Source organism: Carcharhinus amblyrhynchos, chromosome 21, assembly GCF_965287045.1.
Source record: "Carcharhinus amblyrhynchos chromosome 21, sCarAmb.v2.hapA, whole genome shotgun sequence".
NCBI classification, from domain to species: domain Eukaryota; kingdom Metazoa; phylum Chordata; class Chondrichthyes; order Carcharhiniformes; family Carcharhinidae; genus Carcharhinus; species Carcharhinus amblyrhynchos.
The window spans coordinates 40,086,743-40,101,621 of NC_137344.1; positions in this window are offsets into that span (position 1 = coordinate 40,086,743).

Below are 14,879 nucleotides of genomic sequence, written 5' to 3' on the forward strand. Positions count from 1 at the left end.
CTCAATCATTCTTCGGCTTTAGGGCCCATTAGAATTCAAATGGAAATGCTACATCTGATAAATGTTGGTTGCATTCAAAGCAATTGCTTCAAATCAAGGATGAGCGGGGAGATGCCATTATAAAACAACAACCTGTAACTTCCTGACTCCCCAGCATAGAATCTTCCGTGCAGGAGGCGGCCATTTGGCCCATTGAGTCTGCACTGACCACAATCCCACCAAGGCCCCATCCCCATAACCCCATGCATTTACCCTAGCTAGTGGTACAGTGGTTAGCATTGCTGCCTCACAGGGCCAGGAACCCGGGTTCGATTCCCGGCTTGCATCACTGTCTGTGCGGAATCTCCCCATATCTGCATGGGTTTCCTCTGAGTGCTCCGCTTTCCTGCCACAGTTCGAAAGACGTGCTGGTTAGGATTATTATAAATTTTCCCTCAGTGTACCCAAACAGGCACCGGAGTGTGGCGACTAGGGGATTTTCACAGTAACTTCATTGCAGTGTTAGTGTAAGCCTACTTGTGACATTAATAAATAAAAACTTTAAATAAAAAGGTTTTTGTCAAATCGACTAATCATATCATATGCACACTCATCAAAACTTGTCATTGACTTTTAGGGAGATGACTTCTTTGCTTGCTTGTAATGTCTTGAGGGTAAGGATGATGCTTGGTTTTGTTCTTACACCCACGAACAAACACCAAGTCCCCCCTCCCATCTCCTCTCCTACCCTTCATAACTCCACCCCTTGAGACATTTGCTGGAATTCTACCAGCCTGTCCACCATGGCATTGGAGCGGACAAAGGAAATGTCCGTTGACTTCGGGTTAGAATTTCCAGTCTTGCTCGAGCGAGGCCGTACAATCCCATCCATTGTATTACATATTTTCACTGCAGGCACGTTCAACAATCTAGTGTTGTTCATGCAATAGGGAGCTACATGCCTGGGGGGGGGCAACGAATCGGTGCTATAGCATTTTCAACCATGCTCTAATCCATGCTTCTCGTGAGGAATACTCACAGTTGGGAGTGCAGAAAAATTGAATTCACCCTTCCTTCAGTCATAATGGTTTTGATTTGACATAGATACAATGAGCATGTAAACTTTATGAGTTGCGCAATGCCCAGTCATTCCTGTGAAGCTGTGCCATATCTTCTATAATTAATGAAAACCAGTATAAAGCTCATTACTGAATTTCGGAAGTTTACAATCCATGGAAACATGAAGCCATAGATTAGAGCTTTTTTCTCCCTCAGTTCTTTTTTAATGATATTCTCCAAAAAAACTGTCTAAACTATCATAATTTGGTGGCATCAGTGCAGGAAAGCCGATTAATGAACAGCTGTAGAAATAAAATGCTAACAATTCAACAAGTGCAGAAGAATGTAAAATCCCTGAAACATAGTTCTTATGGGCTAACACATCAATGGAGAAGGAAATTGGGTGTAAAACAGGCTGCCAATTTTGCAATCTTCCATTTTGGGCAAAGACTGCAGACCAATTTCACTCGCAGGTAGATAGGCAGAAATTGTGCCCCGGGATCTAAGCTGGCTGGTGAAGCAGAAACCGAGACATAGAACTTTTTGTATTCAAGAGAGGTTATTGACTTGTTCAGTCTCGTAGCTGTCTTTCCACATAACCTAATATTCCAGCTATTCCCTATTTATATGTACTGAAGAACAAGTAATGCCATCATCTTTCTCTTAACCAAAACAACTCAATCTGACACTAATAAACCTTATAAGTATAACACAAGACAGATATCATTAAGAATCAATGCACTCCTGATGTACTTCTCCAATTTTTATTTTAAACTTCCTATTTAAAAGTGCTGACATATCATGTGCAGGTTTGTGGATACCAGAAGTTTGTCCAGGCAGTAACCTTTCACACATAAACCTTAAAAGTGAATAACAGCAAGCTATTTAAGATTAGCAGCCATTATAGTCAAACCTGATCCAGTCCATGTCGGCCAGAGTTTTCTGACCTCACCACTGTGGCAGTGGCAACATGCTATTGGCTGCCAGCATGATCTTCCAGTCAATGACAATTTGCATGGCTGTCCCATCCAGCCCATGGCAGGGGTCAACATTGGCAGGACTGGAAGATTCTGACAGCAGGAAGGACCAGAAAGTTTCACCCTCGAGTTTAATTTAGACAAATGCAAGGTGATGCATTTTGGTAGATTGAACTGGGGCAGGACTTACTCAGTTAATGGTAGAGCATTTGGGAGAGTTGCAGAACAAAGAGATCTAGGGGTATATGTTCATAACTTCTTGAAAGTGAAGCACAGGTGGACAGAGTGGTGAAGAAGGCATTCAGCATGCTTGGTTTCATCGGTCAGAACATTGAATACGGGAGTTGGGACGTCTTGTTGAAGTTGTACAAGACATTGGTAAGGCCACACTTGGAATACTGTGTACAATTCTGTCACCCTATTATAGAAAAGATATTTTTAAACTAGAAAGAGTGCAGAGAAGATTTACTAGAATACTACCGGGACTTGATGGATTGAGTTATAAGGAGTGGCTGAATAGACTGGGACTTTTCTCTCTGAAGTGTCAGAGACTGAGAGGTGACCTCATAGAGGTCTATAAAATAATGAGGGGCAATAGACAAGGTAGATAGTCAATATCTTTTCCCAAAGGTAGGGGAGTCTAAAACTAGAGGGCATTGGTTTAAGGGAAATTGGAGAGATACAAAAGTGTCCAGAGGGGCAATTTATTTTGCACAGAGGGTGGTGAGTGCTTGGAACAAGCTACCAGAGATAGTAGTAGAGGTGGGTAAATGTTATCTTTTAAAAAGCATTTAGATAGTTACACGGGTATGATAGGTATAGAGGGACATGGGCCAAATGCAGACAATTGGGATTAGCTTAGGAGTTTGAAAAAAAAGGGTGGCATGGATAAGTTGGGATGAAGGGCCTGTTTCCATGCTGTAAACCTCTATGACCTGTACTTTCCAGCAAAAATCCATTGCAACTTCATCAAGGAGCGGGAACACTGGCTGACGATGCATTTTTCCTCTTTTCCATCTCAAAGACACTGGGAAGAATTAGGTCATGCCTAATGCCCGAAAATGAGTTAACCCATCAGAGACAGGATTTTGGAGCTGGAAGTTTCCTTGAGGGGTTATTGTTAAAATATTGGCCTAATTTTTAGATGAGATATAGGAAGCTCAATTTATTTTAAAAGGAGGGAGATACCCAGCCACGGATCTAGTTGAATCTTAACGTTTGTGTATACTTTGAACCATTGCAGAAATCTTTTCCTTCAATGTTCACTCAGGTCCCAGAAATAAAAAAAACAGTAAAACTTGGGAAATGACTCACACTGGTCTTGTATGCTTTAAAATGGAACATTAATTGAGACCCCAGCACCAGCTGTTACTTTCATGATTTACCTCTTTTTGCTTCTGGGATTGCGCAGTTTCCAGATCCAGAATTTCAAGCCTGACATTTTATTTAATCTTCCGTGGGACACAAGCATTGTAGCAAGGCCAGCATTTAGTGTGTGCATCCCTAATCACTCTTAAGAAGGAGGTGGTGAGCTATCTTCCTGAATCGCTGCAGTTCATTGTTTCTCCAGAATGAACTCTTCAAAAGCAGACAATAACCAGGTCATAAATCTTACTCCAACTTTAATAAAGAAACTTCATTACTCCAAACTTGGGGCCAAACCCTGAGCCATTCCATGCCCCTCTGCAATTCCCAACAGGTTCACATTTATACTAAATCAGTTGGTCAGCTGACCATCACATCATTCTGTAATTGGTTCTATGGTTTACTGGGTCATCTGACCCTTACAGCTTGTTACCATTGGTCACATTACATCTGATACAAAATTGTCACCGGTTACGTTCTATCAACCCAAACGACAGCCTGAAACACAGCAGAAGGGAATATTTTCCCTTACAATTCCTCGTCCCATCCACACAACATTCTGTGCCGTTGCTTCAATGATGTTCTGAAACGAAGGGTGGGGTTTTCCAGCCCTTTCCACTGGCAGGATCTTCTCGTCCCACCAAAGGTGCGTCCCCTACCCCCATCCGCCACAGGATCCCTGGCAGTGGGACGGGTGAGCCATACAGAATGCCGTATATTTCGGCAGGGACCAGAAGCTCCGGCCAGTGGCGTGCTGCCTCTGCCCTGGGAAAACCTGCCACGTGGAGCTGGAAAATACCGGCCGCAGGATGGGATTTTCCAGCCCTTCTCGCTATCAGTGCAGCATAGGTGAACCATGAAAAGCACTGCAGGCTTTGGCAGGTTCCCGCCAATGGCGTGCTGTCTTCCCTGTGGGAAACCCGTTGCAGGGATGCTCCACGAAATTCTGGCCTCAGCCACAATTCTCAACTCCCCCAATGACAAATAAGCATCAGTCCAATGAATAGGGAATGTGGATACAACAGGAATAGACATTTTCACAGCATTTTTGAGAAAGGCTCAGGCGCTTCACGATTATGTGACCGAATGCCAAGCCACAGAGAGGGAAGGGTTAAGAATAGCCTTATAAATTGAGAAGCGGAAAGACAGAGGGCATGAAGAAGTGAGTTCCTGGGTGCAAGGTTACTGAAGATTCTGCAACCAGTAGTGGATCTATGTGAGGTACAAAGCTGTACAAAGGAAAGCAGTTGGAGGACCTCAGGTGTTGGAAGGGTTATAAGGGCAGGGAAGGCTAAGATACTGTAGGGTAAACATAGTAATGGGAGTGACCCGATGCGGCTCCAACAACAATTGTCTTATAAAGCTAACTATACACAATATAAGGATCTGACAGAACATATGCACTGGTCTAGTCTCTTCTCCCTGGCTCCAATCAGAGGTCCTCCCCATCCTACGATGTGTGTCCTCGCTCCCGATTGGTCTTGTTTCCCACGCAGCCATTCCATAAGGTCCAGCCTGATCACATGACCTTCCAAGGATCGCCCCTCGAAGGGGCTACCGTATTTAAAGACTGAGACAATGGCACAATGGTTAGCACTGCTACCTCACAGCGTCAGGGACCTGGATGTGATTACAGTCTTAGGTGATTGTGTGAATTTACACATTCTCCCCATATCTGTGTGGGTTTCCTTCGAGTGTCCCGGTTTCCTCCCAGTTCAAAGACATGCAGGTTAGGTGGATTGCCATGATAATTTATCACTTAGTATCCCAAGATGTGTAGGTGAGGGGGATTACTGAGGTAAATGCGTGAGGTTATGGGGGTAGAGCGGGGGTTGGATCTGGGGACGAAGTTCTGTCAGAGAAGATTCAATGGGTTGAATGGCCTCCTTCTGCACTGTCAGGATTCTATGATTCTGTGGTTTGGCCAAGTGGAAATGACAGAGATTTAAACAACAGAGTGGTCGAGATAGGAGCAAAGATGGGAAACGTTAGGACAGAGGCTGAGGGGAGACCTGATAGAAGCCTACAGAGTTATGAGAGACATAGATAAGGTGGATAGCCAGAGGCTTTTTCCCAGGGTGGACGGTTCGACTACAAGAGGGCAGAGGTTGAAGGTGAGAGGTGGTAAGTTTAGGGGATACGTGCAGGGAAAGCTTTTCACAGAGAGGGTGATGGGTGAGTGGAACACACTGCCAGTGGAGGTCGTGAAAGCAGGCATGTTAGCAACATTCAAAGTGTATCTCGATAGACACATGAATGAGAGGGATAGAAACAATGTGTTGGTGCAGGCTTGGTGGGTCCAAGGGCCTGTTCCTGTGCTATATTGTTCTTTGTAAGTGGAATTCATCAGTATTGATAATGGGATAGAGTGAAATATCAACCTGGACCAAGTGGATGCCAGATTTTAGTGCAGTGTGGAAATAAACCTATAATTCTTTCTACATATGAGATGGTGATGCCGGTGTTGAACTGAGGTGGGCACAGTAAGAAGTCTCACAACACCAGGTTAAAGTCCAGCAGGTTTATTTGTTATCATGAGCTTTCAGAATGCTGTTCCTTAAACAGATGATTCACCTGACGAAGGAGCGGTGCTCAGAAAGATTTTGATACCAAATAAGCCTGTCAGACTTTAACCTAGTGTTGTGGGACTTTTTATTGCCCTTCTACATAGAACATGTTATCCATCTCCTGTTAAAAATTAAAGGGATGGAAAATAAGAAAGAGCCATACTCGAGCCCCCCTCAATTCATAGCAGCCCCGCTTTATCATTGTTGATGTGTACACAGCTCTTATCTTCAGTCTGAAATAAGTTGGATTCAGATTGTCACGAAGCAACCAAAAATGACTCTATTCCGGTCATGTTTTCCACCTTTCCATGGTGTGCATGCTTTAAAATGTAATTGTCGTACACGCTGTCCAAAAATCTCACCACAAATCAGTCCCACGATGAAAATGCAGCGTAAACAGGCCAGCTCTGATTTTTATCACTTACTGAATATAGATCGGATTTTAAGTATGTGCCAATATAAACAGGATAAAGTGTTTACAAGGTCAGAGTTGTGGTCTTGTTTGTACCCTTAAGACCCCATGGGACATCAACTAGTTTGAATTAGAATAAATTGAACTGAGTATAGTCCCCAGAGCTGATAAAAGATGTGGTGCTCAGTCAGTTCATGCAGTGTGAGGTAAGAAACTGGATATATTTCTAATTTAAATCATCAAGGGATTCAAATAGTCAGCATTTTTTTTTTACCCAGCGTTGATGCTTGTGGAGATTGGCATTAGAAAGGGTGGAAAGTCAAGAGAATGGAACTAACAGTGTCAGGTTAACATTTTGAGCACAATTTCCTCAAAGACTTTGCCCTGCCCTATTTCTGTAACCTTCTCTAGACCCACGACTGTCCACAGTCTCTGCACTTCTCCAATCGTCATCTCTTGCACACCCATCATTTTAATCACTCTGCCATTGGTAGCCGTACTCTGAGCTGGCAACAGCCTAAAAGAATTGATAGACCATTTGACATTGACCTAGGCACAGAAACGACAGTGGCAAACCCAACACTGCCGACCCTACAAAGTCCTCTTTACTAACATCAGGGGGCTTGTGCCAAAATTGGGAGGGCAGCCTCACAGACACAGTCACAGAATCATACCGTACAGGTCACGTCCCAGACACCACCGTCACCATTCCTGGGTATGTCCTGTCTTACTTGACGCAGCAGATAAGGATAAGAGCTGTGCACATGTCAATGGTGATAAAGATGTCTGCAAGGCAGAGGTGGTGGCACAATGATATACAGTCACAAGAGCTACCATCGGGGTCCTCAACATCAACTCTGGATCCATGAAGATTCATGGCACCAGGTCAAAGATGGACCAAGAAACCTCCTGTTGATTATCACATACTGCCCCCCCTCAGCTGATGAAGCTATACTCCATGTTGAACAACAATTGGAGGAAACACTGAGGATGGCAAGCACCTAGGATGTATTCTGGGTGGGGGATTCAATATCCATCACCAAGAGTGGCTCAGTAGCACCACCGTAGGCCAAACTGGCCAGGTTCTAAAGGACATAACTGTTAGGCTGGGACAGCAGCAGGTGGTGAGGGAACCAGCAAGAGGGAAAAAGCATCTTTAATCTCATCCTTACCAATCTGCCGGCTGCAGAATGCAGCAGTCCGTGATAGTATGGGTGTGAAACAGGGATGCGCCATAAAAGTCTAATTTGGGTGCTCCAGTTAGTGAGCAGGTAGGTGCCTAGCATCTGACAGCTCTCTGCTTGAGATTGGTGGGGACGAGGTGGGTGGAAGGTGAGGCTGCTGTCGTTCTGCCTGAGATCAGTGGAGTGCAAGGGGGGATCCACTTCCACTCTGCCTGTGATCAGTGGGGTGGGAGGGAGGTGGGGGAAGAGGGGGTCCACTGCTGCTCCGCCTGAGATCAGTGGGGAGGAAGGAGGGAGTGTGCAGTGGAATTCGGAATCATTGATACTTTTTCATGCAGAGTGCCTAAGGAGGCTGAGAATGGGTCTAAAAGTCAGATCTGAGACATTCCCCGTTTCAAGTCCATCTAGCACATAGAATCAAGATGGTAAAATAGAGCCCACAGTGATGATGGATTTTCCCGTGGGCTTCAGGACCACATTGTTGAGACCAAATGGAAATCCAGAGGCCACATTTACAGGGAAGAAGATCAGTGTTCCTCGAAGCTACTCCTGATTGGTGCCTCAGAGTTTGTTGAGGGTGGCGGTGGGAGAATGTGGGGATAGCAGTGAGGTTGGGAGAGTGGTGACTCCCACTTTGCCATATCACCTTTCTTTGGCAATCCCACTCAGAGAGTTGGCCGCTTCTGAGGCAGGACACCTCAATGCGGAGGCATCCACAATGATGTCCACACATCAGTGAGTTTAAAACCAGGATCTAGGCTGTTATGTCAATGGGGCCAAGGGGAAAATCCTGTTTGATTGACTTTGGCCACAAACGTGACCTTTTATAAGCTCCAGTGACTTACCTGGCAGGGAGGTGACCTCCAAGCAGGCAGTAGTCTTCATATGAGACAGTTTTCCCCGTGGCAGGCACGTGCAGTGAACCATCTCGACATGGTTCCATGCATTTCCCCAGCTATCCTCACACCATGGAGTCAGTGAAACATAGCCAATAGTGTTCAGATGCTGTAAGTTCGAAGACCGAGTACATATGAGGTGACATCAATGTTTCTGTCACACAGTGTGTATGTGCGTGTGAGCCTCCAAGAGTGCGGTGAGATTGTGTTTCAGAGAGGCTTAGTGTGAGGGATGTTGAGAAATGAATGTGACACAGTGAGAGCAGCAAGTTACAGTTTGAAGAATGCCCTGTTGTTGTATGGCCGTGCATGGTAATTAATGAGGCTGTTAGCTTGACAAGAGTGTTTTGTTTGGCGCAGCAGTGTAATTACCACAGATTGAGATGAAACGATTTTTGGCTTATTTGGCCGAGTTACTCGGTCTGGGACACTTCTTTGGGCTGGATAACTGTGACGGTTCTCTTCAAATCTCATGTGAATCCAGGTTCTGGGAACCGCATTAACTCCTGTAGTGGCCTCCACACCAGCCTGCACCCAGCTCTTCTTTGTGAATGACATTGTATAGAACAAAAACAGGTTATTCAGCCCAACTGATCTATGCTGGTCTTCATGTTTCCCATGAACCTCTTCCCACCCTGCTTCATCTCCTTCAAGATGGCGCCAGAGAGTGGTGTCTTCTTGCAAGCTGTGCCCAGCATTCCTTCTAATTCTATCTTTTACTATTGTTCTATGCTTCCAAAACTTCATTTTAACTCTTAACACAACATTCTGCACTCTCTCATTTCTTTCTCTGTGAATGGTATGCTTTGTCTGTATCGTGCACAAGAAACAATATTTTTCACTGTATACTAATGCATGTGATAATAATAAATCAAATCAAAATCATCTAACTCTTTTCAGCATATGCATTTATTCCTTTCTCCTTCGTATGTCTTTCCCTATGCATCAACAAATTAATTTGATGGCAAGTTCTACTTTCGAATCATTCTCTGGGTAAGGATGTTTCTTTCAGATTCTTTATTGCACTTATTTGTTACATTTCTCAGTCCTGGGTTTTGGACACCACAAAAATGGAAACATCTTCTTCAAGGCATCCCTGCAGAAGTACCTTGACTACTGCCTTCCAGATTCTGACAGTTGCCTGGATCAGTGTGACTCCAGCAACACACAGGAAGCTTGACACCATCCAGGACAAAGCAGCCCACTTGATCGGCACCACGTCCACCATCGTAAACATCCGCTCCCTCAAGCATCAACACACAGTGGCAGCAATGTGTATCATCGCTAAGTCTCCTCTGACAGCAACTTCCAAACTTGCAACCTCTACCTCCCAGAAGAACAAGGGAAGCAGACAAATTGGAACACCACCATCTGCAAGTTCTCCTCAAGGTCACACCCTGTCCTGACTTATAGAAACATAGAAAATGGGAGCAGGAGACCATTTGGCCCTTCAAGCCTGCTGAACCATTCATCACGATCATGGCTGATTGTCAAACTCAATATAACAAGTATAACATTGGTAAGTGTGAGGTTATCCACTTTAGAAGGAATAATAGTAAAGTGGACTATTATTTAAACAGTGAAAAATTACAACATGCTATTGTGCAGAGGGACCTGGGGGTCCTCGTGCATGAATCACAAAAACTCAGTTTGCAGGTGATCAAGGCAAATGGAATGTTGGCCTTTATCGCAAGGGGATGGAGTATAAAAACAGGGAGGTCTTGCTGCAATTGTACAAGGTACTGGTGAGGCCGCACCTAGAGTACTGTGTACAATTTTAGTCCCCTTATTTAAGAAAGGACGTATGAGCTTTGGAGGGGATGTAGAGAAGGTTCACCAGGTTGATTCCGGAGATAAGGGGGGGTTAGCTTATGAGGAGAGATTGAGTAGACTGGGCCTGTACTCATTGGACTATAGAAGGTTGAGGGGAGATCTTATAGAGACATATAAGATAGGGTAGAAGCAGCAAGGTTATTTCTACTTAGAATGGAAACAAGAGCTAGGGGGCATAGCCTCAAAATAAGGGGGAGTCAATTTAGAACAGAGTTGAGGAGGAACTTCTTCTCCCAGAGGGTAGTGAATCTTTGGAATTCTCTGCCCATTGAAGCAGTGGAGGCTACCTCACTAAATGTGTTTAAGTCACAGATAGATAGATTTTTAACCAAGAAGGGAATCAAGGGTTATGGGGAGTGGGCGGGTAAGTGGAACTGAACCACTATCAGATCAGCCGTGATCTTATTGAATGGCGGAGCAGGCTCGAGGGGCTATATGGCCTTCTCCTGCTCCTATTTCTCATGTTCTTATGTTCTAAAAGCCTAATTCTGCTTTCTCCCCATAACTTTTGGTCCTGTTCACCTTGACTTGGAACTATATCATCTTTTCTTTGCTGGTGCTGGGTCAACATCCTGGAATAACTTTCCAAACAGCACTATGGGTGTAGTTAAACCACATGGACTGCAGCAGTTCAGGAAGAGATCAGTAATGGATGCTGGGCTTGCCAGTGAAGGTCACATCCCATTGTAGACTGTCACACTTCACAGACTATACAAGTTTATTTTCCAGGCAGACTTATTTTTTGATCTTTCCATTCTGAATTACTTCAATTGTTGGAGCGTTATCCTCAAGGATTATCAAGTTTATGTACGGTTTATGCACAGTTACACAGTGGTTACCCAGTGGCTAGCACTGCTGCCTCACCGTGCTAGGGACCCGGGTTCAATTCTGGCCTTGGGTGACTGCCTGTGTGGAGTTTGCACATTCTCTCCATGTCTGCATGGATTTCCTCCGGGTGTTCCGGTTTCCTCCCACAATCCAAAGATGTGTAGGTTTGATAGATTGACCATGCTAAATTGCCTATGTGTCAATTCGATGGATTAGCCATGGGAAATGTATGAGGATACAGGAATAGGGTGGGTAAGATATTCTATCAGAGAGTTGGTGCAGACTTGATGGGCTGAATGGCCTCTTCTGCACTGTAGGGATCAAAGGAAACAAGTTCTTCTTTTCCGGCTGCCCATTTCACTGTTGCTGCGTGGATGAAATCCACGTTCATGTTCATATTGCAAGCTGTTCTAGTTCTTTTCCTCCACCGCTTTGAGATTACAGCAAAATGGCACTCCCAAATTAAATCCATGTGGGTCTGAGCTCCTGGCAGTACCCAGATTTGGCGTGGGATCTTGGCAGGAACATATATTTTTGGTTTGAACTGGAAATTCAGGTGAAAATGGATATTCTTGAATGATCAGGTCAAAGTACCTTTGGCCTCCATTTACACCCTCATAGCACCACCATTCCCTGTGTTTATTAACCGTTTGAAGCTTCTGAGAAATACTTCTCTAAATTAAGAGAGCAAAAAAAAAGGTTTTGGATGAGAAGTAAATTCCTACAGCAGATAGTTTTCAAATAAGTGCTGAACTGGTACATTGGTTCAGATGTAACTAGCAATTATAAAATGCATCGACAATTTAATTCACCTTCAATTGCATTGATGAAAACTTTTGACACTATTCTTTCTTCAGTGCACACATAAAAGCATGGTTTCCTTTGGCCATTCTTTGCAATGCTTTGGATTATTTTCTAAACCTGGGTGGCTCATGTTTTCCATCCTTGCATGTTTGAAATGTTTGTTTTGTGATGAAATGGAATTTAACACATTCTTTCGAAGCAATTGCATTTCTATTTGTAACTGAACTGTGTGATAAACAACTTGGAAATGGCGTTTTACCTTGCTTCCAGATTGCATGGGTTGCGAAACAAGATTAATTCCTAATATCACTAGCAGTGGCAGTTCTTGTGGGTCATCTGCAAAGGCCACGTTTATCCAGCTCTGTTTATACCGTGCTCGATACGGGTATTCCTTTCAGATTATAGGAGACATCTTAAACTGTTTTGATTTCGTTTGGGTCCTGCTTTCCGTAATAGGACAACTAATTATGGCACTTTTGTAGGTCAGTGATTCTGCATGAGTCTAAATTTAGCGAGAGCAGTGTTCATTGCAAATATATAAAGCATGTGGGAAGGCTTGAATTTAGTTGGCTTGAAGCTATGGGCTGAATATATTTTCCTGCAGTAATTTGGCAGAACATGTCATTGAAGCCACACTGAATTCTAAAGCCTCAAGAAGACAATGCACTGGACTTTAATAGGGGCAAGTTGCATAGGCTGATTGGGGTTGGTGTGAGGAGGGGGAGGGGGTGGTGGGAGGGATACTTTCAGAAGTGAAACCAGAAATTCTGAATCCTCCTGTGCGTGTTTCCTCCTCACTGAGGCCCCTTGTCCAGACGAAGATCAGCCTGCTTCACAGACCTGGCTTCCAGTTGGAGAGGGAGGACTCTACATCAGGCCACAGGAACGGGTAGGTCCGTTAAATCTTGTCTCTGGGACTGGGAGGGTGAGATTAAGGTTTTGATCCCTGAGGGGAAATCAGTCCCCAATTCCTGAGGTCTTTGTATATTTTGTGGTTAGTTTTTATGAGATGTGGACATCACTGGCTGGGCCTTGCCCATCCCTAACTGCCCATTTCAGAGGGCATTTGAGAGTCAACCACATTGCCGTGGCTCTGGAGTCACATATAGGCCAAACCAGGTAAGGACGGCAGATTTCCTTCCCCAAAGGACATCAGTGAATCAGATGACTTTTTCTGGACAACCAGCAATGGTTTTAATGGTCACCTTTAGACTTTTAATTCCAGATTTTTAATGAATTCAAATTTCACCATCTGCTGTGGTGGGATTTGAACCCAGGTCCCCAGAGCATTATCCTGGGTCTCTAGATTGCTCGTCCAGTGATAATTCCACTGTGTTATTTTGTACGTGAGGGATTGCCTGGAGCCCGGAGGATGGAGAGACTCCTGCTCCTCCTGGCCTACAAGTAACACTGTAAAGAATAATCATAGAATCCCTACAATGCAGAAAGAGGCAATTTGGCCCATCAAGTATTCACCAGCATTCCAACAGAGCATCCCGCCCAGGCCCTATCCCTAAAGTCCCATGTTTTAGCCCAACTAATCCCCCTAAATCACACATCTTGGGACACTAAGGGGTAATTTAACATGGCCAATCCACCTAGTCCACATATCATTGGACTGTGGGAGGAAATTGGAGTATCTGGAAGAAACCCACGCAGACACAGGGAGAATACGCATTCGCAATAGCGCCCTTACAGCTTAGCAGCCGGCTTCCTGGTATGAATAGGCACTGCCTATTCCTCCTCCAGGTGAGAATTGCATTTGGCCCCATTTTTGTTTGTAACTGCCATACGATTGGGTCTGGGAGCCCATTCAAAAAAAGGGCACGATTTTCTCCCTCTTATCACACTCGTCTGGCATTTAGAATTTTTTTAGTAAGATCACCCCCAGTGTTTTTTGGCAGGAACTTCTGGTCGCATCTTCAGCTTAACGTATCGTTAGTCTTCCTAATTGCTTGCTGTAGCTGCACAATGAGGAACACATGACAGAGCAAATCTTCTCAGATGAATATTGTTCATATCCCAGCCATTAGTTACAGAGCAGCAGCTCTACACGCCTTGAGGCATGATCATCCACTTAACTTTTGGGACGTGCGTGTGATCTATAGAGGAATATTAGTGGAAAACAGATAGGTGCCGATCTTTTCCCAACAAGACAACAGAAAATGCTGGAAAATCTCAGCAGGTCTAGCAGCGTCTGTGGAGAGAGAATAGGGCCAACATTTCGAGTCTGGATGACCCTATGCCAGGTGCCGATCTATTGTCTGTTTGTCCTCGCTGGCGTTTGACAACATGCTTCATAATAGGCAAGTAACTTGTTCATCCACCTTGAGCAGACTATATTCTTACAGGCTCCTTCAGAAAAATAACTGATCCCTGCAACATTTTGCCTCCTTACTATGGCTGAATCTATTCTAGATATAATGAGTTCTAATTGTTGCGTATTTATTGGCCTGTGGATGAACGGTTTGGATGAAATAAAAACAGCTGAAATCTGATGAAGCTCCCTACTTGGGAGATATTCAGGTTTGTTTGTCCATTGATCTGGAGCAGCTCATTTACACTGAGGAATTTTGGGATCTAGAACGAGTCACAACTGGTAACAATGGCTGATAGCCCCCTCCATGATGGCGGAGATGCCCGCATTGGACTGGGGTAAACACAGTAAGAAGTCTCATAACATCAGGTTAAAGTCCAACCAGTTAACTTTAACCTGGTGTTGTGAGACTTCTTACTGTATAGCCCCCTCTATGATCAGTGTTGATTGTACAATGGGCCTATCACCTTTGCTGTCACCTTTCTGCCTTCAATTTATCACCAGATCCTAAGTATTTTCTTAGATATTTCAAAAAAATCCCTACAGTGCAGAGGCCATTTGATTCATTAACTCCGCACCCATTCTCTGACACAGCATCTTACCCAGGCCTACCCTATCCCCGTAACCTAGGGCATTCACCATGGCTAATCCAACAAAT